Source organism: Muntiacus reevesi, chromosome 1 (genome assembly GCF_963930625.1).
Source record: "Muntiacus reevesi chromosome 1, mMunRee1.1, whole genome shotgun sequence".
Classification (NCBI taxonomy): Eukaryota; Metazoa; Chordata; class Mammalia; order Artiodactyla; family Cervidae; genus Muntiacus; species Muntiacus reevesi.
In genome coordinates this window covers 52,878,886-52,901,624 of record NC_089249.1, presented here as the reverse complement: position 1 = coordinate 52,901,624, position 22,739 = coordinate 52,878,886, and the positions used below count along the sequence as shown (strand labels likewise).

Here is a 22,739-nt window from a genome sequence, read left to right as displayed (position 1 = left end):
TCAGAGAGGGAGTCAGAAAGGATATTGACTTTGTCTTCACAAAAGGTGGGGTTAATACTGTCTGTACTAAGGAACTGGTGTCAACTTTCAATCAAAGTTCTTTAGCTGATGCCCCAAACTGAAGAACATATGTAAATATTGCTAATCCCAAACCAAGGATTATAGACTTGCAAAGTATGAGGACTCCGAGAGATCAATTCTACTTCAGTATCCTTATTGGATTAGATAAGACAACTGGCAACGGGAACCGGCGGAAAGGCACACGCAGATATCTTCTTCAGTTCTCTCCATATTTTCTTTCCGCTCTCTTAACTCCAAAATTTGAGAATCCTCAATCTCTTTGTTTCTTGTCTGGATTGGATCAGATAGAAAATTCCCGTTGTGTTGTGCGGCGGCTACAGAGCGCAACAAATAACGTGCCCTTTAATAGCATCCTCTCGCCTCCCTTTCTGGCCGGCTTTGATGTGCCCACCATGCTTTTCCATTGGTCATTTCGCGCGGTTCCTCGCCCCCGTCCAAGGTTCTCAACCAATCAGCTCCTCCCTAGTCCCTCGGGGCGGGCTTTGAGGAATATACCACTGAACCTGCGGGGGGAGCGGAGAGAAGGACGAGTGTGGAGGCGGCCCTCTCTTTTACCTTCTGCATAGAACCATGAGCTTCTGGCAAAGTCTGAGCCAGCGGGTCGCGACGGCGTCCCTGGGGCCGGGCGGTAGAGCGGGTTCCGGAGGCGCGCTGAGGTCAGCTCCCCGAGGCCGGGGTCCGGTGGTTGCGCCCCAGGGGCCGCAGCCCCGCCCTCCCATGTGCCCGCCCCACCCGGCGGCAGCGCCGCTACCACAGCAGCAGCCGTGGTGCTGCTCGCGCGGGACGCCGACTGCTGAGGGGGCGGCTGCGGGTTGAGGCGCCGGCCCGAGGCGGGTCGCCGCGGGGCTAGGCCGCCGGACGCCGCGGCCGAGGGTCTGGACTGTGGGCTGCGGCCGGGACGCTAGCGCAGCGCGGCATGAGGCGGAGGTGAGACGGGCTCCGGACCTGGCCCGGGACCCGCGCGGGCCGGGCGCCTCCCTCTGGCCGCCGCTGCAGCCCCGGAGCGGACGGCAGGCCCGGGTCCAGGGCCGCTGGCGGCGGGCGGGAGGCTGGACGTGTTTGCCAGGGGCGCCGCCGAGGCCGGGCACGAGGGGACCCGCGAGCGGACGCGCAGCTGAGGAGCCGCGCCGGAGAGGGAGGGCGCGGCGGGACCTCGACTCCCTCATTCCTGCGGTGGCCCTCCGTCCCCTCAGGTCCCCACGTGTCCCCCTTTCCCCCGTGTCCCTCATCTCCCCTCTCCCCCAATGTTCTTCGTCCCCTCATCTCCTTGTGCTCCCATTCCCCGTGTCCCCTCCTCCAATTCGCCCGTGTCCCCCAACCCCCGGGTCCCCCCATTCCCCGTGTGCCCCGTGTCCCCCGTCCCCTGAGGCTCACGGACCGCCCTGGTCTCCCGACTCCCCGCAGACTCAATTGAAGGAAGGCGTCTGCAGCCCCGCACTCAGCCCGTGAGCTGTAAGGTGGCGGCTGTTTACCGCAGGCATCGGTTACGGTGACATCAGTGCTTAGCGCTGAGAAATGCAGGCCGGTTGTGAGCAGTGTTTTCCTCGAGGCTTACACCTTCTCATTTTCTGGGACGTGGATGGGGAGATGGCGTTTAAACTTGGCGAGTCCCATCTGACAGTCTGCCCGGGAGACAGCCGTTTGGATCGTACCCCGGGGGTGCGGGTGAGGTGCGGTGGGTTTTGCAATGAGCTGGACCTTCCGCGTTTGTGCTGGGCGGACGGGGAGGCCCTGCCCTCCTTACCTGACCACGCAGATGGCAGCTCCTGGTGCTGGCTCTCCTCCGAGCACCTCTGTAAAGAGCCCTCCAGAAGCTTGTATACATGTCTTACTTCATGGTCAAGTGGACTTGGTCAGAAACTTGGCTCAGGTGGTTGTGGCCCTACAGTGAATTCTTGTGCTCCAGGATTTTAAATTGTTTTAACTTCTTGGATAGGGTACTAAACACCTTGGCTTAATTCCAGAATTATAGGGAAAACAGGGTTTAGATGGCCCTCTTGCAGAGAATCTGTAGGAACTTAGACCTGGTTCCTAGCCAAGCTGCCTTTTTGTGTTCACGATGCTAGCTTTTGAAATGTCTAGAACGTGACTGCTAAATTGTGAGGTCTCCCCACCCCACACCTGGTATGGTTCAGGTGATCATGGTGTTTCTAGGTTTGGGGCAGAAAATGGGCTCTAGAGTAATGTGTACCAAATATTCTGTGCAAGTATATCTGGCACATAGTAAGTGTTTAATAACCATAAGTAATTTTTTTTTTTCCTTTCCTGTTTGGGTTTGGGAAACCTGTGGATGATGAAATTGGATACAGTTTTGTTTGCATGCTCCCTTTTTAAGTTAGGACTAACCCTCCAATCCCCCCTACTCTTCTTCGCATCCCAACCTCTGGCTCTCACACCAAAATTTTTATGGTGGGTTAAAAATTAAACTCAAACCTCTTAACCTAGAAGTAAATATCAAACAAGAAACAATTGAGCTCTTCCTTCCAGCTCAAATGTGCTTTTTTTTTTCCAGAAAAGATGGTATGCACCGTAGACGAGATCTTACTTGCTCAGCACAGCAGAATAAAGGGTCAGAGTGGACCCTTTCTTGGGTCTGTTGAAAATTCCTGTGGGTAAGGATTTTGGTTGATGTTGGTTTAACCTGTCCAGGTGGAAGGAACCATAAGCCTTTCCTAATTTCTCCTGGCACTGGCATCTACGAAATGGCCTGGGTGGGTGACACCTGACCAGCAAACAGGGCACACTCCTAGATTTGATGGGCTGTACCTCTGAACTGGGCTTTGCAAGGAGCAGCCATGTCCCCCCTCCTTCTGTACCAGGCTCATTGTGACCAGATGAAAAGGCTATCAGACCTAATGTTCTTGAAAGCCTGAGTAACATCAGTGGTTTACGTATGTCCCGTTATACTGGATGTGATGTTTCAGTAGTAATTATACTCTGGATTTCCTTACTGCTTTTCTTTGAGGAAGTGAAAGCTTTTTTATCACCTGTTATCTCACTGATTCTTTTTTGTCTGAGGTCATCAGGTTTAGTGCAGTATATTATTTCCCACTTTATGGATAAAGAAATGGTGGGGGGGATGTGATTTGTTCTAAGTTGTGAGTTGATGGCTAAGTTGGACTTTGATTTTTCCTTCATATGGAATTTCACTAATACTTTCATAAGGGAAAAAACCCTCTTTTTTTGAAACCTGGAAGACTTAAAAATACCAAACCATTATGCTTTTCAGATTATTAGACAGCTGAGAATAGTTGACATTTGCTGGGTGCTTATGTGTGGGGGCTTATGTGTGCCAGGCGCTTCACGTACATCACCTCATTTGTTCCCCACGACAGTCTGCAAGGTAGGACTTGTTATTTTCCCTGGTTTTACAGATGATGAACTAGGGTTTGGTGAGATGTGTGACAAGGCAGGTCAGGCCTCAAAGCTGGGCTGATTCTGAAGTGTGTGCTTCTAACCTCCGTGGGTGTTAGTGGAGACGGGGAGCAGACAGCAGAGTCCCTGACACCTGTTGCTGCTGCTTGCCTGGCTCTGATGGGCTGTGCCTTGTACAGGGGTTTCATTTTTCACTGAAGTAGAAGAGTGGGAAAGATTCTGGACTATTCTTGGGCCCTAAGCATTCTTTAACCAGGTCATTACTTTAGAAAAAAATAAGAGTTGAAAAAATATCTGTATTTGGAGAGTGTGAAAGTTTTATGAGGCCAGACGGGGAGTATAGAGAGGGAGACAATTGAAATGGTTTGTGGACAAAAGAAATTTGTGATATTCTAACCCAGGTAACTCCTTTAGTGCCCAGGCTTTTAAACTTAAGCTGCAGGTTGAAATTGTAAACCTGGAGGCATGGCACTTGGGCTAAAATCTGTGCAGTAAATAAGACTTTCAGTTTCTACTTTAGGTGGCAGAGTTGAAAATCTGATTCCTTTTTGGTTTCTAACTTCTACAAATAATGTGGTTACACTGTGAGTGGTGGGGATATTGTTTGGAAATTTATCCAAACTCTCTTCGGGCTTTCCCTTGCCTCCATGCACCCTCCTGTCACCTTTGGTTCCACTTTTCAGAATTCAGCTCTGATCCAGTGGAGTGGGTTGGGTGGTGGAGGGGACAGAACAACATCCCTTCCTTCTGGGGCTCAGCTGCACATGACTTGCTGTTTTCTTGGTGTGGGCTTTAGCTGTCTTCTGGTGTTAAGGCTTACTATGGTAATCAAGAAACTGGGGAGGGAGGATGGGGAAACTGTTGCCCTAAATACTCTGTAGTACATTCACTTTTTGTCAGTGTCAGTCTTCACAGAGAAGAAAAAATTACCACAGTTGAAAAACAAAAGGAATAAAGTGGTAATAATCAGATTAAGAAGGGAGAAGTAGGATTGTTGGTTTGAACCCTGGTGGAAGGTGGAAGAGGAAAGGCAGGAGCATCTGCTAAGTGGTCAGTCCTTAGAGGTGCCTCCTCACTGTCTGTGGGGAGGAGTAAAGAGCAGACGTGTGTGTGTATGTGTGTGTGTGTGTGTGTGTGTGTGTGTGTGTGTGTGTTTGTGTGTGTGAAGAGGAAAGAGCAGACGTGTGTGTGTGTGTGTGTGTGTGTGTGTGTGTGTGTGTGTGTGTTTGGCTGAAGGCCAGGAGAGGGTCTTCTTGCATTAGGCCAGTCTACAGAGGTCTGTTTGACCATGTATCTAGGGAGGGATCTGGTCTGGTGAACTCTGGAAGGAGGGGAGCAGCATTCCATCAGGCAGTTGACTAGTAGCTTTTATTGATTTTTCCTTACTATCTTAAAACGGCTAACTACACAAAAGGCAGCGTGAAACTTTGGTTGGTCTGGCTTCGTCCTGTCTCTTCCCCTGCCTCTTTTCTGTTGCTGATACGTCAGCATTGGAACTTGAAAACAGGGGCAGAGCAGCCCAGAGGGAGAACCAGGGGTGGACGATGCTTCTCCGGCCTATCACCCCCTGAGTTGTGACAACACACTGTTGCAGGCTGTCCTGGCCTACAAAATGCCCACTTATGAGGGTCCCAGCGACACCCCTCCCTGCCTTCCCTCACTTTACCCCCTCCAGCTGCCTTGTGATTGAGTCGTTGGGTTTGTGAACATGTTGGGTTTGTGAGTGGGAGAGGAGGAGAAGTGGGTAAGCAGTATCTCAATGGTGGTCTCTGCAGAAGCACATGGAGGCAGGTGGCTGTGTGCTGGGCCTGTTCAGAGTGTCTGCTCAGTGGGGGGTGGCACACTCCGTCCTCATGGCACCCCTGTCTCCTGCACGGAGAGCTCAGTGATGGCCCCGTTGGGAACGGTGGGCTCAGCTTCAGACTCAGGAGTTCGGTTCCAGAGCTGTGTTGTCACAGACCAGTCAAAGGCAACTGACTGGGGTGGACTTACCTCCGTTCTGGGGGTCATCCTTTCTCTCTTCCAACCATCCCTGCACTGTTTCACGTTGTCCTTCTCTTCACTTTTGCATTATCTGCTTGAAGTGGTCTGTGAGAGGTGCATTTAGGTTAAACGGACGTATTCCTTCAAAGCGGGCAGAGTCGGAGGAGATGTCTCTGAAGCATCCAGAGGGGAACACCTGTGGGTGCCCCAGCAGGTACGCTTAGCACAGTGTAGGGTCTTCAGGGACCTCAGGGTGGGCCATGGGATTGGGAAAGAGTGTTGGTTACAAGTCTGCTCCCTGAAAAGCTCAGGAAACCTGTCCCCTTCCCTCCTATACTTTTTGGCCTAGCGTAGGTTTCTGATTCCTAAAACCGAGAACTCGTGCAAACCCTATCATTGTCCTAGCTCAGCTACTTTATGGATAATTTTTATTTTATTCTGTTTTTAAACGAACTTGTGTGGGATCCTATCCACTGTTTGGAACAGAACCTTTTACCCAGTTTGGTCATGCCTGGTCAGAGTCATTTGTTTCCCTATGAAAACCGAATAGGAAGTATTTGAACTCGTGATATGGACCTGTTTCAGTTTGTTTCCAAAGCAGAGAGGCTCTTCTCAAAACCAGACTTGCATAGGTAGGGGGAAAAACAACCTTCTGCCTTTGGCATTTTAAGTACCTTTAGACAAGTGAATACCATGGGCAATTATGTAGGATCAGCTATCACTCAGTGAGTCTTACTGTGGGCCAGACACTGCCGAGCACCGTGTGCACACACCACTTCTAGTCACCTGCTTCCCATTCGGGAAACTTCCATAGGGGCTGAGGTCCAGAACCGTAGATACTCTGCAGAGGCCGGATGACTGCAGATCCTGTGCATTTAATCACCTTGCTGTGAGGTGATGTGTTGAGGGAGCAAAAAGAAGAGGAAGCAAGGAAGAAAAGGACAGTAAAGAGCAGGGGAGAGAGATTGGTGAGATGGCAGCATGGCTGGGCTGCCGGGGCTGCCTGGACTCAGCCTCAGTGGGCTGAGCAGGACCCAGAGATGCTGCTGCCTGACCACCCTCAGGGAGCCTGGGGACAGAGGGCCCAGAATCTGAGAGCTTGGACTTCAGGCTGGGGCTTCTTCTTAGCATGTGTTTATGGAGCAACTACTGTATGTAAGGTGAGTGCTGGACAATGAGATGCTGTTTGCCTGCAAGCAGCCTGGGGCGGGGGTGGGGGTAGGGATGGGGGTGGGGAGAGTAGGCACAGTGTTGTGATTTGTGACTCCACTGGCCAGCGAGCCCTGAACATGGAGTGGTAAGAAAATTTATATTATCAGGCAAAGTATTTTGTTCTCCATTCGGTTTTGTTAATTTTGTGCAGGTAAGATTGAGAATTTCTAGAATTTACCCCAGTGGCTATTGTTTCAGTAATGTTTGTATATTTGCAAACAGAGGATCTCTGCTGCTGCTCTCTGAGGTCCAGCTAGGCAGCTTGGTTGCAGGAAAGGCTGGGCCCACCTCCTCTTCCTGCCAGCTGGCCTTCAGCTCAATGCCACTGCCATTTGTGGCCTGTGCTGCTTGCCTTGGAGGTACCAGGCTCCAGGCTACCATTTCCCTGGTGCTCTGATGGGTGGGAGCAAACCTGAGCAGGAGGCACTTAACCGATGCTTTGGGAATTAGATCGGGCCACATTACCTCTGAGGCTCCTTTCTAACTCTTGGACCCCAATACTGTGCCTACTGGCACCTGGGAACTCCATGGTCTCCTTGTGCTGGTGGTACCCGCCAGCTCTCCCACTCCTCCTTCCTTAAGTATCTTTTTGTCATACACTGTATTTGGAAGCTGATCTATCATGGAAAAGTCCTATTAGGACTTCTTGCTGGATATGCTCAGTGAGATATGGTTTTTGCTTGTGTTTTAATCTTTTATTTAATAAGACCTTTGGATCACTATGATCAAATGTATTCAGATAGACGTTGCTGTGTCTCCTGGAAATGGTTACGCAGCCTCCCCTTTGCTCCCTGCTGTGTTACTTGTGTTGACTCCATTTGGTAATAACATTTAGGACCCTTTCACATGTTGCTAATGAAACTCCCTCTGTCCAGGACCAGTGACCTCAGAAAAGGGTTCATTAGCTTAAAGATATCCTTGCTTCAAGCAAAGTTGGTTTATGAAAATGTGGAGTGACCTCCAAAGTATAATTGTGTGTGTCTGTATTTCTTGAATTCTCCATAGGATAGGAGTTTTGCAACAGAATTTCTTCTCGAGGAATTTAGAATTTTGCTTTTCTGTATACAGCTTTTCGTGATGGGTCTCCTCTTCCACTCTTGGTGGAAGTGGCTTCCCGTCATTTTTAGCTGCCTTGCCTTCTCCACGCCCCACATAGGTGCAGCCTCAGAGCTGTACACAGTCCTGGGCCCTGCCTCTGCAGGCTTCCAGGCGCTGTCCTGGCTGTGGTCAGGGCGTGTCCTGGCAGCGCCTGGCCGGCCAGCCTCTCCCCAGGCAGTATTCATTTGCACCCCCGGGGCCACCTGGACCGTCTGCACCTGTGCTACCTCCCTTGCTCTGGATTCAGTTGGTCTTCTTGTGCTTGTTTCTAGGCTGCTTCTGCAGGCTTTTATGAAGCCCAGATGCATGGGCATAAGTACCTACCAGGGTAGGGTAAAAGTTACTCCCTGGTAGGACATAAAGGAGGGTAAGGGGTTTGGCTTAAAACCTTGCTTGTGTTGAGGTATGGGAAAGGTGGGAAGGGAACTAATTTATCAGGAGTGTGCTTTATCAGTACACTGTATGACAAGACCTCCTTTAGGTCTTACAAGAGTCATATGTGATGCCCACCTAACTGGTTAGGAACCATGAGGCTCAGTGAGGTTAGGTGGCTTGCCTGAGATCTCTTAGCTGGTGAAGGGTGGTGCCAGATTAGATTAAAAGGCAGAATGTGGGATTGAGTCTGTTTTTTTGGTTCGTACCTGTGCTTCATGATCTTCTAGCTCCGCTTCATTACACCTAGGTTTCAGGGATTGCCTGAATAATCTTACCTAAGAAAGAAATCCAAAGGAAGAGGAAAAGAAAGGAGTGACATTTTCCGGGATTCCATATCTCTGTAAAGGAAAAAAATGTTGCCACCATTCCAGTTCTGCAAGGATCAAGGCATTAGTCACTGCGGTTGCCCCTGACAGTGCGGCCTGAGAGGGATTCACAGTGGAAGAAAAGCAAGCTTTCTGCGCTTTGGGCATGCCGGCCCCTGGATAGTGAAGATAGTTTGGACACTCGGAGAATTTCAGTGAGCCCAGATTCCTGCATCTTCTTGTACGCAGAAAAGCACTAAAATCACTACCTTGAGTTGTCTGTTCTTTGTGAGTAGTAGTAATCTTTTTATGCTTGACTACATGTTTTTCTCAGCAAAAAAGTTCACACATATCCTGGCTCCTTCCTCTCTCCTTTGGAGCAGTTCCTCTGAGCTATCTGAGAGGCTGTCCCCGGGGCTGCAGTCCTCAGTAAGGTTCGCAGGTGAATTTGACACACACCCTGTTTCTCACACAAACACACTCTCTCTCACACACATACCTTCTCTCTCACACACAGATTCTCTCTCTCTCACACACACACACCCCCTTTCTCTCCCATATACACCCTCTCTCACACACGTACCTTCTCTCTACACATACACTCTCTCACACACACACTTGCACACACATATCTTCTCTCACACACACACACACAAACCCCTTTTTCTGTCATATACACCCTCTCTCATTCTCACACACACTATATTTCACACACATACCTTCTCTCTCTATACACACTCTCGTACACACACCCCTTTTTCTCTCATACACCCTCTCTCACACACACTATCTCTCGCACACATACCTTCTTTCTCACACAAACTCACACTCACACTCTCGCATACACACATCCCTTATGCACACCCTTTCTGTCTCATTACACCCTCTCACACACACACACTATCTCTTACACACATACCTTCTCTCACACAAACTCTCACATGCACACTCTGGCACACACACCCCTTTCTCTTACACACTCTGGCACACACACCCTTTCTGTCTCATTACACCCTCTCCCACACACTATCTCACACACATACCTTCTCTCTCACACAAACTCTCGCGCGCACACACACACACCCACCCCTTTCTCACATACACCCTCTCTCTCACACACATACACACACACCCCCCCCCACACATCCTCTCTCTGTCACACACTATCGCTCTCATTCACACTCACATACACCCTCTTTCTCTCTCTGTCTCTCACACCGTGCCCCACCCCCATGTATAGCACTAAGGAGCGTGAACTCTGGAACTTCTTATGCATCATGTCCTAGGGTATGTCACCTTGTATGTGTTTTTTAACCTCTGTGGGCCTCAGTGTCTCCATCTGTGCAAATGACATGACAGTCGTCTGTGCTTGGTGTGGTTGTGAGCATTGCGAATCCTTGGTAAGGAGCAGTGAACACCATGCGTGTAGCTGGTACTGCAGTTGACTGAAGGGACAGTCTCTGGTGAAGGTGGCTGGCTACACGCTTACCTGTGTGAAGCGCCCAGATGCACCCCAGCTGCACCCTTGGCTCTGCGTTGCTTTTCCTGTTAGGACCTCTTTGGACTTCCTGGAGTAATTTGTTCATGATTTTGTCATCTGCTGGGCCCCTTCTCTGCATGTTGTCCTGCACTGGGTGCCAGGCAGGGCCCAAGTTCCAGAGGCATTCGATGTCCCTGCTTCAGAAGAGATGGCTGGGTGAAGGGAGAAGAACGGCAGTGAGATGCCAGACGGCTCGGGCAGGCGCCTCCAGCCTTTGGGGAGAACGAGCACAGGCACTTACCACTGAGCTGTGACGTGCGCAGCGCTGCTGTAGACGCTTTGCACGCATCCTCAGCCCTGCATTCTGGATGCTGCTCTCGCTGCTGCTCCGCAGATAAAGATAGACACCCAGGTGTCTCGGCCAAGGGCACACAAGTGAGAGGAGCCTGGCGTTTGGACCCCAGTCTGCTGACGAGTGGGCCCGTGGGGGCTGCGTCTCAGCTCCCCTGGGTGCAGGGCTGCCTGGAGCAAGAGTGAGTGCGGAGCAGCCGGGGCTCGGCAGCGAGGAGGCCGGCCTGGCAGAGTCGGGGCTGAGCTCAGTGTGTTTGGGCCTCGAGCCCCATTTGGCCTGGGTGTTGGGAGATGAGTGAGACGTGTTCCTTGCCCTCTGGAATCTTCCTGTAGCTGTGGAGACAGACACACAAATAGATGCTTGCAGTGTGGTGTGGTGGGAACTGTGATGAGCGTAAGTATAGGGTGCTGGGCGCAGAGGAGAGGAAACCTGGAAACGCTCTTTCCCAGGGTCTTAAAAGGCAAGTTAACGGTGAGTGTGCCACTGAAGGCAATAAGAATTTTCTTTTGTTTGTTCCTTTTTTAAAAGAATTTTTGTTGGCATATAGTTGACTTTACAGTATTGTGTTAGTTTGTGCCGTACAGCAAAGTGAGTCAGTTATACATGTACATATATCCACTTTTTTATTTTAGAGTGTTTTCCCATTAGGCCATTACAGAGTACTGAGTAGAGCTTCCTGTGCTACACATAGTAAGTCCTTATTTAGTTACCTATTTTATGTATATTAGTATGTATATGTCAATCCTGATCTCCCGTTTATCCCTCCATACCTTCCCCCTGGTAACCTTAAGATTGTTTTCTACATCTTTAACTCTGTTTCTTTTTTGTGAATAAGTTCATTTGTACCTGGATTTTCAGGTTCCACATATAAGCAATATCATATGATATTTGTCTTCCTGTGTCTGACTTTACTCAGTATGACAAAGAAGAGTTTTCTGAAAGGCAGAGGACAGCATGAGCAAAAAAGGCATGGCACTGTAGGCTTTGCTTACTAAAAGCGAGTTTGTTCACCTGGTCTGATGAACGCCAGGAAACACTGTGAAGTTTACAATCAAGTTAATTCATTAGAGGCGTGTGGACACAGCAGCAGCACAGAAGTTGTGTTTGTGTTGATTAATCTGGTGGAGTGGGGGAAGATGAAAGTTGGGCAAGACCAGCTATTGGAGAAGTTGGCAGGTTTTTCTCTGTAAGGGCCAGAAAGTAAATATTTTCTGTTTCAGTGGGCCATATGATAGCTGATGCAACCACGAGGCTGCTGTTATAAGTGGGAAAACAGATAATTGGTAAATGAATGGGCGTGGCTGTGTGCCAGTAAAGCTTTTATGCCCCACCCCCCAAGTTTGAGTTTAGCTAATTCTCACAGGTCACAAAATAGTTACCTGTCAATTTTTTCTCCAACCATTAAAAAAAACATAAAAGTCCTTGACTTGCAGGTTGGATTTGGCCCACAGGTCATGGTAATAATTAAGGTGTGAATGACAAACTAGAACAGGATGTTGGCGATGGAGATAGGCAGGGACTTGATGCCAGAGCCATTTTGGAAAGAAGACGCTGATTAGATGGAGGAGATAAGGAGAGGGGAGAGACCTGTGTAGCTTGGTAGTGTCAGGTTTCGTGTCTTCCTGGCCCCTCTTCTGGTAAAATTGGCCTTACTTTCCATGCGCCAAAAGTACGGCTTGATTTTGGAGAAAAACCCCAGGGATAGTGAACCGTCATGCTGTCAGCACTGAGTTGTTCTAACGGCCTCCACGTGAAGTCACTGTACCGCACACCTGTGCTGCTTGAGCCTCCAGGGGCCTCACTGGGTCAGTGTGCCCACCTGTTTGTCAGGGCACGAGAAAAGTTTATTTTGGAGGATTTTTGATGTCATTTCAGACTTACAGAGAAATGGTAAGAGCAGTACTGGCAGCTCCCTTGTATCTGTTCCCTAACTTTGTTAATTAGATTTTATTACTTACGCTTTGTCCCGTTTGCTTTATCGTTATTCTTCCTTGCCGACCTGGGTTCCTATTCCAGCTCTGCCTTTAGTGGCTGTGGCATCCTGGTCCTGTGTCTTTGTCGCTCTAGGTCTCAGACTGTCAGCTCCCTAGTAGAGCCCTCAGTAGGATTGGATGAATAATACACGCTGAGTGCCAAACGTGCTATCGCCTGGCTGGCAGCAGATGGTCGGTGAGTGTTAGTTCCTTTCCTTCCTCAGTCCCCCTGGAAGCAGTGAGTCAGTGAAGGAAGCAGTCGGCAGGGAGGAGCAGGGGAAATCCTGAGTCCAGGTGTAAAGAGAGGGACAAAAACAAGACGTCAGAGATGTGACCGTGAGAAGGAGCTCTTATTATCAAACTTTGACACTAAGATGAGGATTTAGGGTTTTTTATTTATTTATTTATTTATTTTTTTGGTAATCTTATTTTGATATAATTTCAGAAAAGGCAAGAATGGTACAAGGAGCTCTTGTTCCAGAAGCACCCATTGTCTTTTGTCCCATTTGCTTTTTCATATTTTTTCCTTCTCTTTTTATAAACTGGGGATATCAAGCCCTAAATACTTGAGTGAGTGTTTCCTAGGAACAGAGATACTCTCTCAGATTGTGATAGGGAGCCTGAGGTTCTGAAATAGGGATGTGGCATGGTGTGAAGATACTTGGGAAAGATGGGCTGACGGCCAGGGCCCTGTGGATAAGCAGTTTGAAATAATTTTCACTGCAGGGTGATGAGGGCAAACTGACCAGAAACGGGAGGGATGCAGACCCAGAAGACGCAGGACAAGGGAGAGGGTGGAGGAACTGTGCTGCTTTCTGGGGAGGAGAGCCGCGCAAATAGCTGAAAAAGCACATTCAACTTTAGCTTATACTTGGGAAAATGAAACGTCTCTCCCCCCTTTTATTCACAGTACAGTCTTTGGAAGGTAAAGGCCTACCACCTGCTGGCCAGTGGGGCTGGAGTCTGTCTGCTGCATCTTTGGAGGAGCAGTTCTTCAGGCTTTGTCCCGAGGCTGGTCGGTAGAGAGGAGGGTTCAGGTTAGGGTGAGGGTGGGGTCTGATGGAGACCGAAGAGTCCTTAGTGACAGGCAGGTGGTGGTAAGTGGGGAGGGTGGGGGGCCAAAACCACTCTTGGGAAGGCAGCTGGGCAGGATCCACAGGGAACCAGGCAAAGACGTGCAGACCAGAGACAGTTTTGAGAGGTAGGAGAGGACCAAACTGAACTCCAGGAACCTGGATCAGTGGGTGCTTGTTTGGCTCTGTTTTTTCCAGTGTGAGAGCCAGAACTTTAAGAAAGCTTTAAGGAATGCCCTGTGAACAGTGCCACACAGGATGCTAAGCCAGAGCAGACTTGAGGGGTTTAAAATTAGCCTCCACTGCTGAGTGTGTTCTGAAAGAAATACCTCAGGGAGAATAAATGTATCGAAAAAGTGTCGTAGATTTGAGCTTATGTGAAAAAATGTTAGTCATGTCTGACTTTTTGCGACTCCATGGACTGCAGCCCACCAGTCTCCTCTGTCCATGGAGTTCTCCAGGCAAGAATATTGGAGTGGGAAGCCATTCCCTTCTCCAGGGGATCTTCCTGACCCAGGGATCGAACCCTTATAATAAGTATTAAAAGACCCGCCCCCTGCCCTTTGTGAAAGTGTGTTAGAGGGAAGGTTGTGCAGGTCTCTCTGGCTTTCAAAATTACCAGCTCTGGGAAAACCTTGTCGTAGGAAAGTCTTAATTCTCTCTGGAGTCCTAGGGGTGAAGTCACTGCAGGATTATACTTTGTTTCCACAGACATGCATGAGCATCTTTTGTGTACTAAACACTGGGAGTGTAGGAGTGAACCATGGCCTGCCAGAGCTTGCTCATACTTTGTGGTTAAATTTTCAGAAATTTTGTAAGTTGGTTGTTAAATACAGCTGTTGTTAAAAATTAATTTTATAAGCTTATAATTAAAGAAATAAGAATATTTAATATATACTCAAAGTTCATTCCTTCTTCATTATTTTAGCGTGAACTATGCTCTCAGGACTCTTGACCACATATGGTGGAAATACTGTTTAATTATGAACTATGGTACGTCTCCTCCCAGCTCTGTATTCAGAGATGTCAAGTCCAGAGCTTGAACTTGGCCATGGTGGGTGTATTTGTACCGTAGAAACCAACAGACTCTACACATCGAGGCTTGATTTGTTGTTTTGTTCATTGTCTGAGAAAGTGATGGAAAAATGTTAACATTTTGCATTTTTAAACTTAAAAATGTTTTGTGTCCATATCCAGTATATTGTGAATAGCACAAAAAATTTGAGGAAATAATTCTTTTAGTATTTGACAAGCTGGGGTCCAGTTCAGAGAGAAGTTGCTTATGTCATGTTTGATACAGCTTTTTGGTTTTTTTTTTTTTGCCATTCCATGCAGCACAGAGGAGCCTAGTTCCCCCACCAGGGTGAAATTGCCCCCCTGCAGAGGAAACACGAAGTCTTCGCCACTGAACTGCCAGGGGAGTCCTGATACATATCATTCTTGTCCAGTTTTGTTTTACTCTTTAAGGTAAATGATAATAACCAACATTCACTTATTTATCAGTTGAATCTATGGATTGGCCATCAGTTCACTTCAGTTCAGTTCAGTCACTTAGTTGTGTCCAACTCTTTGCAACCCCACGGGCTGCAGCATGCCAGGCTTCCCTGTCTATCACCAACTTCTGGAGCCTGCTCAAACTCTTGGCCATTGAGTTGGTCATGCCATCCAACCGTCTCATCCTCTGTTGTCCCCTTCTCCTGCCTTCAATCTCCCAGCATCAGGGTCTTTTCCAGTGAGTCAGTTCTTTGCATCAGGTGGCCAAAGTATTGGAGCTTTAGCATCAGTTCTTCCAATGAATATTCAGGACTGATTTCCTTTAGGATGGACTGACTTGATCTCCTTGTAGTCCAAGGGACTCTCAAGAGTTTTCTCCAACACCACAGTTCAAAAGCATCAATTCTTCAGCGCTCAGCTTTCTTTATGGTCCAACTCTCACACCCGTACATAATTACTGGAAAAACCATAGCTTTGACTAGATGGACCTTTGTCGGTAAAGTAATGTCTCTGCTTTTTAATATGCTGTCTAGGTTGGTCATAGCTTTTCTTCCAAGGAGCAAGTGTCTTAATTTCATGGTAGCACTTACCATCTGCAGTGATTTTGGAGCCCAATAAAATAAAGTCTGTCACTGTTTCCCTTGTTTCCCCATCTACTTACCATGAAGTGATGGGACCGGATGCCATGATCTTTGTTTTTTGAGTTGCATTTTAAGCCAGCTTTTTCACTCTCCTCTCACTTTCATCAAGAGGCTGTTTAGTTCCTTTTCACTTTCCACCATAAGGGCCTTTCTATGGATTGGCCATAGATATGAATTAAAACAAATGAAAAAATACTTTGAGCATCAATTGACTATATGGATTAAAGAGCATTATGTATTTTATACTCTTTTACTTATTACTATGGGCTTCCCTGGTGGCTGAGTCAGTAAAGAGCCCTGCCATACAGGAGACCCGGGTTCAACCCCTGGGTTAGGAAGATCCCCTGGAGAAGGAAATGGTAACCCACTTCAGTATTCTTGCCTGGAGAATCCCCATAGACAGACAAACCTGGCAGGCTACAGTCCATGGGGTCACAAGAGTCGGACACGACTTAGTGACTAAACCACCACCACCACTTATTACTATATATTTATTGCTATTATATATTTTGTACTCTATTACTTATTACTATATATTTATTAATTTTGCATATTTTATTGCTATTAAATGTTATATAACTTTATATCAGTAAATTGTATAATAAATGTACATGCATATAAATAACACAAAAATGGTTTAGAGAATAGGTTGTTAGGCATTTACCTGCACAACACCATAGTGAGCTAAACAAACACTGCTTTCACGGAGTTCAGAGTTTAGTATAGATGAGTCATAAATCACAGACATGCATAAATGTGCAAAGGGCCTGGAGGAAGGCCCAGGGCAGGGTCTGGGAAACTGACGAGGTGCTCAGTCTGGCCAGAGCTGTAGGCTGGGGAGTGGAGGGGCCAGACCAGAGGGGCCAGCTTCTGGGGAGCCAGGGAGAAATGTGAGGGCTTAGAGGGTGCTCAATGATGGGAAGGAAGCAGGCGGGGCTTTTGGAAAGAAAGGTGGGTGTGGACCAGGTGGCTGCCTGCTGTAGGTCATGTGAAGGTTGTGTTAGCAGTCAAGGATCCTGCTTTTAGGCCGATTGGCCGCTTAGCTGCCACAGGCATGTAAATGTGGCTTCCTGTTTGGCTTTAGAAAATAGGTATTAATAATGTTTTTGTGAAGTTGATACTTAAATTTAACACATACAAATTATCTATTTCCTGTGTGCAGGACTTTGTGCTAATGGTTTTCAAGGGGACATAAATTGTTAATGTTGTCCTTGTCCATTAGGAATGCGTTCTATGGGAATGTGTTGTATGGTAGGAGAGCCAGGTATATGTACAGTGAACTGTAACATACGGTGACTTTGAACAAATGCTGTGCAGAAAGCAGTTCATTCTGGTTGTGGGTGGGAAGGCCATATAGACAAAGCAGGGAAGTAATTTTCAGTAATCTGCTTGGGGAACCCCGGAAGAGTGTCCCTGCATTTGACGAAAAACCCTTACTGTCTTTATTTCTTGATTTATGCCCATTGTCTAGGGATAAATACCCTGAAGTCTTTGATTATTTCATGAATGCTGATTCTGCTTCTATAACCAGACTGCTGGGGGGATGGGGGTTGGGGTGAGGGCTTTTCCTCAGAGTACCTGACCAAGAGCTCATGTGCTTTTAAAGATATGTGTGTGTGTGTGTGTGTGTGTGTGTGTGTATATATATATATATATATATATATATTCTATATTCACCAGTAAGGCATACTAGATTTAGGGGTTTAGAAGAGACTTTAGACAGAAACTACCAGCATGATTTTTAGGGGTGTGCTGGGCTGGGAGAAGGAGCTGGAGCAGACTCCCTGTCTCCCCTAGGCTGAGGCTAGGTCACGGAGGTCCCTTAGTGCGGTGGTGGAATTCCTCTAATGAAATCTTTGGTGAAAAGACTCAGCACTTCTGTTCTCTTATTTTATCAACATTTGCTTAGTACCTACTGTATGCCAGGGCCTGTGTTACAAGGACACAAAAGACATGATACTGCTCAAAAGTGTTTTGTTTTATAATTCACATAACATGGAGTTCATTCATTTAAAGTGTACAGTTCACTGGTTTTAAGTATATCCACAGAATTGTACAGTCATCACTATAGTTAATTTTAGAACATTTCTATCATCCCTAAAGAAATTACGCATGGCAGCAACTCTCTTCTCTCCAGTCTCTCTCCTCTGAGCCATTGGCAACACTAGGCTCCTTTCTGTCTCTATAAAATTGTTATTGTGGACATTTCATATAAATGGAGTTATACATTATGTGGTTTTCTGTGACTAGATTTTTTTCCCTCAGCATCATGTTTCAGAGTTCATCCATGTTGTAGCCTGTATCAGAATTTCATCCCCTCTTATGGCCAAATAATATTCCATTTTATGGATCTACTACATTTTCCTTATCCATTCAACAATTGATAGACATTTGGCTTTTGGCTGTTTAGAATAACGTCGTGGTGAACGTTCATGTACCAGCTTCTGAGTGGGTGTGTGTCTTCACTTCTCTTGTATGTATACATATCTAGGAGTGAAATTGCTGGGTCATGTGATAACTGTGTCTAACATTTTGAGGAGCTGCAGAACTCTTCCAACGTGGCTGCACTGTTTTCCTCTCCCAGCCTCACTGTCCGAGGATTCAAGCTCCTTCACATCCTTGCTGCCTCTTGCAGTTATATTTTGGTTCTAGCCGTCCTAGTGGGTGTGAAGGAGTAGCCCGATGTGGTTTTGATGAGCGTTTTTGAAATAGTTAATGACGTTGAGCAGCTTTTTGTGTGCTTATCAACCATTTGTATATCTTCTTTGGAGAAATATCTCTTAAAATCCTTTGCCCCTTAGAAAATTTGGGTTCCTTTTTATTTACCAGATTGTAAGAGTTCTTTATATATTCTGGATATGAGTTTCTAATGAGATATATGGTTTGCAAACATTTATCCCACTCTATGGGTTGTCCTTTCTTGATAGTTTTGGAGTATAAAAGTTGTTAATTTTGATGAGTCAAATTTGCAGTCAGTTCTTGAGTAAACTCAGATTTATATGACACATTTCTATGCGTTTAGGTGTTCCTGTTTTATTTGACACGTTTCTGCAGCTGAATAGTCTATAACCAGTTTCATAGCCTTTACTAATCAGACTTTCTTCCCATGGACAGAGGAGCCTGGCGTGCTGCAGTCCATGGAGTTGCAAAGAGTTGGACCTGACTGAGCGGCTAAGCATAGCACTTCTTATGTTGGTGACTTTGTTTTTAGTTTTTAGAAACTTAAAATCTTATGAAAGCAAAGACTAAAGCATAAAGGCCCTTCATAGCATTTTACTAATCATGTTGCTGATAAAAACAGCCATAAGCTGATGGCTCTTAAATACACAGAGTGGGGACCAGGCTTCTGGGAGTAGCTTAAGGTTGAACACAGTATATTGAAGTTGTATTTAAGGACAAGTGAAGAAAGTAGAGCAGTGTCACTTCCCATTGTAACCTTAACTCTCTTGTGTTATCTAATGAGATTTTCAGCTCAATTTACTCTAGTGTGAGACATAGAATTTAATAACTAGAGGTGTATCTGGGTTATGTAGGTAAGTTACCATAATGAAAAACGTGAACTGTCTCCTATCCTGATCCTGCAAGATATTTTAGCAGTCTGCCTTCTCCCAGTGTTGTTCAGACAAGACTGAAAAGAAGTAGGCGTCTGACTTACATGACAGTGTTGTGTTGGCTGAACCGTGTGCCCCTACTGCCTGTAACAGGAAGGAGTGTGCTCCCTCTGTGAGTAAGCCAGCTCAGGAGGTGGGCTGTTCCTCGTCCAAGATCGCATTCCCAGTCGGTGGGAATGCTGGGGTCTCTTTGGGGAGACATACTTGGGATTACTTGCATATGTGGTATTCCAGTGCCTCATTTGCTCTGTATCCCTTTCTTAATTGGATATTTCCATTTCTAAGTTGGGGTAAATGAATATGTGTGGTTTTTTTTTTTTTGCATGTAATCTGAACAAGTAGGTATAAACCTTGTAGCTAGGGCCTGGAGAGAGTATGGAATGTAGGAACAGGCCTGTGATGGAGAGGAGACGTGGGTAAAGACGGTGGAGGAGGTAGAAGTCCTGTCTGTCCAAATGCAGGACAGTTGTGGGGTTTATGAAATAGGGTGGAAATCAAGCACAAGCTGGAATTGATTTTGGGAGAAATACCAGTAACCTCTGATATGCAGATGTTACCACTCTAATGGCAGAAAGTGAGGAGGAACTAAGGAGATTCTTGATGAGGGTGAAAGAGGAGAATGAAATAGCTGGCTGGAAACTCAACATTAAAAAATGTAAGATCATGGCATCTGGTCCCATCACTTCATGGCAAATAGAAGAGGGAAAGTGGAAGCAGTGACAGGTTTTATTTTCTTGGGCTCTAAAATCACTGCAGACAGTGATTGCAGCCATGAAATTAAGAGATGCTTGCTCCTTGGAAGAAAGCTGTGACAAACGTAGGCAGCATACTAAAAAGCAGAGACATCACCTGTTGACAAAGGTCTGTAGAGTCAAAGTGATGGTTTTTCCAGTAGTCATATATGAATGTGAGTTGGATCGTAAAGACACTGAGCACTGAAGAATTGATGCTTTGGTACTGTGGTACTGGAGAAGATCTTGAGAGTCTTTTGGACTGCAGCAAGATCAAATTAGTCAATCCTAAAAGAAATCAACCCTGAATACTCATTGGAAGGATTGATGCTAAAGCTGTAATACTTTGGCGACCTGATGCAAAGAGCTGGCTCATTGGAAAAGATCCTGATGCAGGGAAAGATTGAGGGCAGGAGGAGAAGAGGGAAACAGAGGATGAGATGGTTGGATGGCATCACTGACTCAATGGACATGAGTTTGAGCAAACTCCAGGAGACAGCAGCGGACAAAGGAACCTGGCGTCCTGCAGTCCATGGAGTCACAGAGAGTTGGACACGACTTAGTGACTGAACGACAGCAGTATCAAGTAGTGTGTGAGGCAGTTTGAAATTCCCAGGCTTGTTTGCTGGTGTCAGCTATGAGGCATTAGAGTGCTTGGATGCCTTAATAGCAAGTGTACTTGTGAAATGAAGCCTAGTCCCACATTCCCACTTTCAGCAGAGCTACCTGTGATCAGTAGGTGATGGTTGTATCTTGGATTGTTTCTGGCCTTTTTCTTTTTTTTTTTTTCACCCCACAGGCGCCCGGGGGGTTCCCACCCTCCCCCAGGGAGGCGGGGGGCGCGCGCGCGCACCGCACACGGCCACGGCCCACACAACAACCGCCGGGTAGCCCCCTCCCGATGGTCGCGGCGGCAGTGACCGTGGCGCGCCACGCCGCGCGCCACCCCGGCCCTGTTTCTGGCCTTTTTCATCAGCAGAAGAGAACCCTCCACGTGGTTCTGCGATCATTGGATCGACCTGAGACTGGCAGTTCTTTCACGGAAGTCACCCCTGGGGTGTTTTTGGAAGGTCTTTGCCTGCTTTGTGCTTGATGAGGCAGGTGCTTGAAGATGGCTGCAGTGTGGTCACACGTGGGGCTCCAGAGTCAAGTGGCTTGGGTTTGCTTCCATCTTCTATCAGTTAGCACTATGTGACCTTGAGTACATTACTGTCCTGTTTCTTCACCCAAAGCCTGAATGATCATAGCTGTGTCATAGGGTGATCGTAGGGAGCAGTGAAATCTTGTGTGGAGTTCTTCACAGACAGCATATGCTAGAGTCAGCCACTATTATTGCTGCTGTTCTGGCTGCTGAAGCAACCACATCATTTGTTTGGACCCAGCTTTTGTAAATGAAGTGGGTCATCAGGTTGGGTGTGAGAAGAGATAGCAACACTTAAATGATTCCCACGTGCTGAGCTCCTGTGTGTTAGGGCCTCAGCGTGGCTCTTACCTGCATTAGTCCAGTCATCTTCCTGACATCACGGAGGGCTGTGCTTGGGTCAGACAGCCACTGGGAGCGGAGCCCTCGTGCTTTTCTTGTCCGTGGCCGCCTTGCCAGCCACAGGAACAGGCAAGTCATCCTTTGCCCAGAGCCTGTAGTTTCAGCTGCTCACATACGATGTCACCTGAAGAGAGGAAGAGTTTCCAGGATGTCAGCTTTCTAAGGGTGAGTCATTTCTGCCATGATGATTGAACAGTGAGGAGAAGAACCTCAGGAACCCTGTCCTTTGAAAAGACCCCTGATCACCAGGTGCCTGTTGGTCTTCCATCTACCCACAGGCAGGTACGCACAGCCTGGACTGTGATCCCATGCTGCGGGTTGAGGGTAGAAGGGGAACTCGGACCCTTCCTTCACTGCCATGGTACAGGCTGCTTCAGGATGCCTGCAGGGCCTTGGGTGACCTGCTGGTGGCCCTGCCTCTCTGGAGAAGGAGCATGTGCTCAGTTACGTTTTCTCTAGAGATGAGGCCCTTGTCAGGGGAATAGCTGGCAGAAATCTCCCATTCTGGGGGTTATCTTTGCACTGTTTTGATGGTGTCCTTTGAAGCTGACGTTCCCTTGCTGCCCTGGCCGCCCTGTCTCCCGGTTGGTCAAGTTTTGCAGGTCTGGGATGCGCAGACCTCGGAGGGGAGGGGAGGGGAGAGGAGCAGGCCCTCCCCTGAGCACCCTCTCCCCACTCCCTCCCAGGGTCACTCAACCCTAGAGAAGAGTTGAGTGGGCACAGGGTCACAATGGAGCTCCGCCTCAAGGAATCTGGAGAATCTGGGACTGCAGCCTGGTGTGGCCTTGCAGGTGACCTCGGAGCAGCAGCCCAGGACCGCGGCAGGTACCGCTGGTGGCCTGTGGCCTGCAGGCTGAGCGCTGAACACGGTTGGGCGCTTCACATTTGGCCTGGCTTGCCAAAGACTACACGGCCGGCGGCTCAGGTTACAGTTGCTGTGGGAACTGTGACCTTTGAATTTCCTGGCTTATGCATGGAATTTCAGTTGCATAATTCTACAACAATTTGGATTTTTTCCTCTTCTCACTCTCTTTCTTGGCATTTGATTTTTTTTTTTTTTTTTTTAATCCCAGTGAATGAGATCCATCGCTCTTTGCCTTCCTGTCTCCTCCTGGGGCAGACAGTCTCACTCACATTCCTGTCCAGGCAGCTCGCCCGGAGTGTGCCAGGCAGGAGACCGGCTGGTGCCAGGCTGTGGGAACCTTCCTGTTGTTCCCTGCGAGGCCCCCGAGGCTGGGCTGGCTGCACTGGAGAGGCTCCGGCTGGACTGCTGTCCAGGTGTCCAGGGTGTCCAGCTGTGCCCTGGAGGTTAACCCATCTGTGTGCCTGGAACGTCCTCCCAGCTGGCTCCG

General features: G+C 47.7%; 1 protein-coding gene across 12 annotated transcripts in view; it reads left to right on the top strand.

Annotated features, from left to right (window-relative positions):
- The first annotated feature begins 827 nt into the window (after positions 1-827).
- The window catches only part of MICAL3 (microtubule associated monooxygenase, calponin and LIM domain containing 3), a 142,150-nt gene continuing 120,238 nt past the window's right edge, over positions 828-22,739 (top strand). For 11 of the 12 annotated variants that reach the window (XM_065943443.1, XM_065943433.1, XM_065943425.1 and 8 more), the window contains exon 1: positions 828-1,008. The gene's annotated coding sequence lies outside the window, so the exon portion shown is untranslated. Of the gene's footprint in view, positions 1,009-14,743; positions 14,835-22,739 lie in introns of those variants that run through there. The other variant, XM_065943369.1, reaches the window with a different exon arrangement.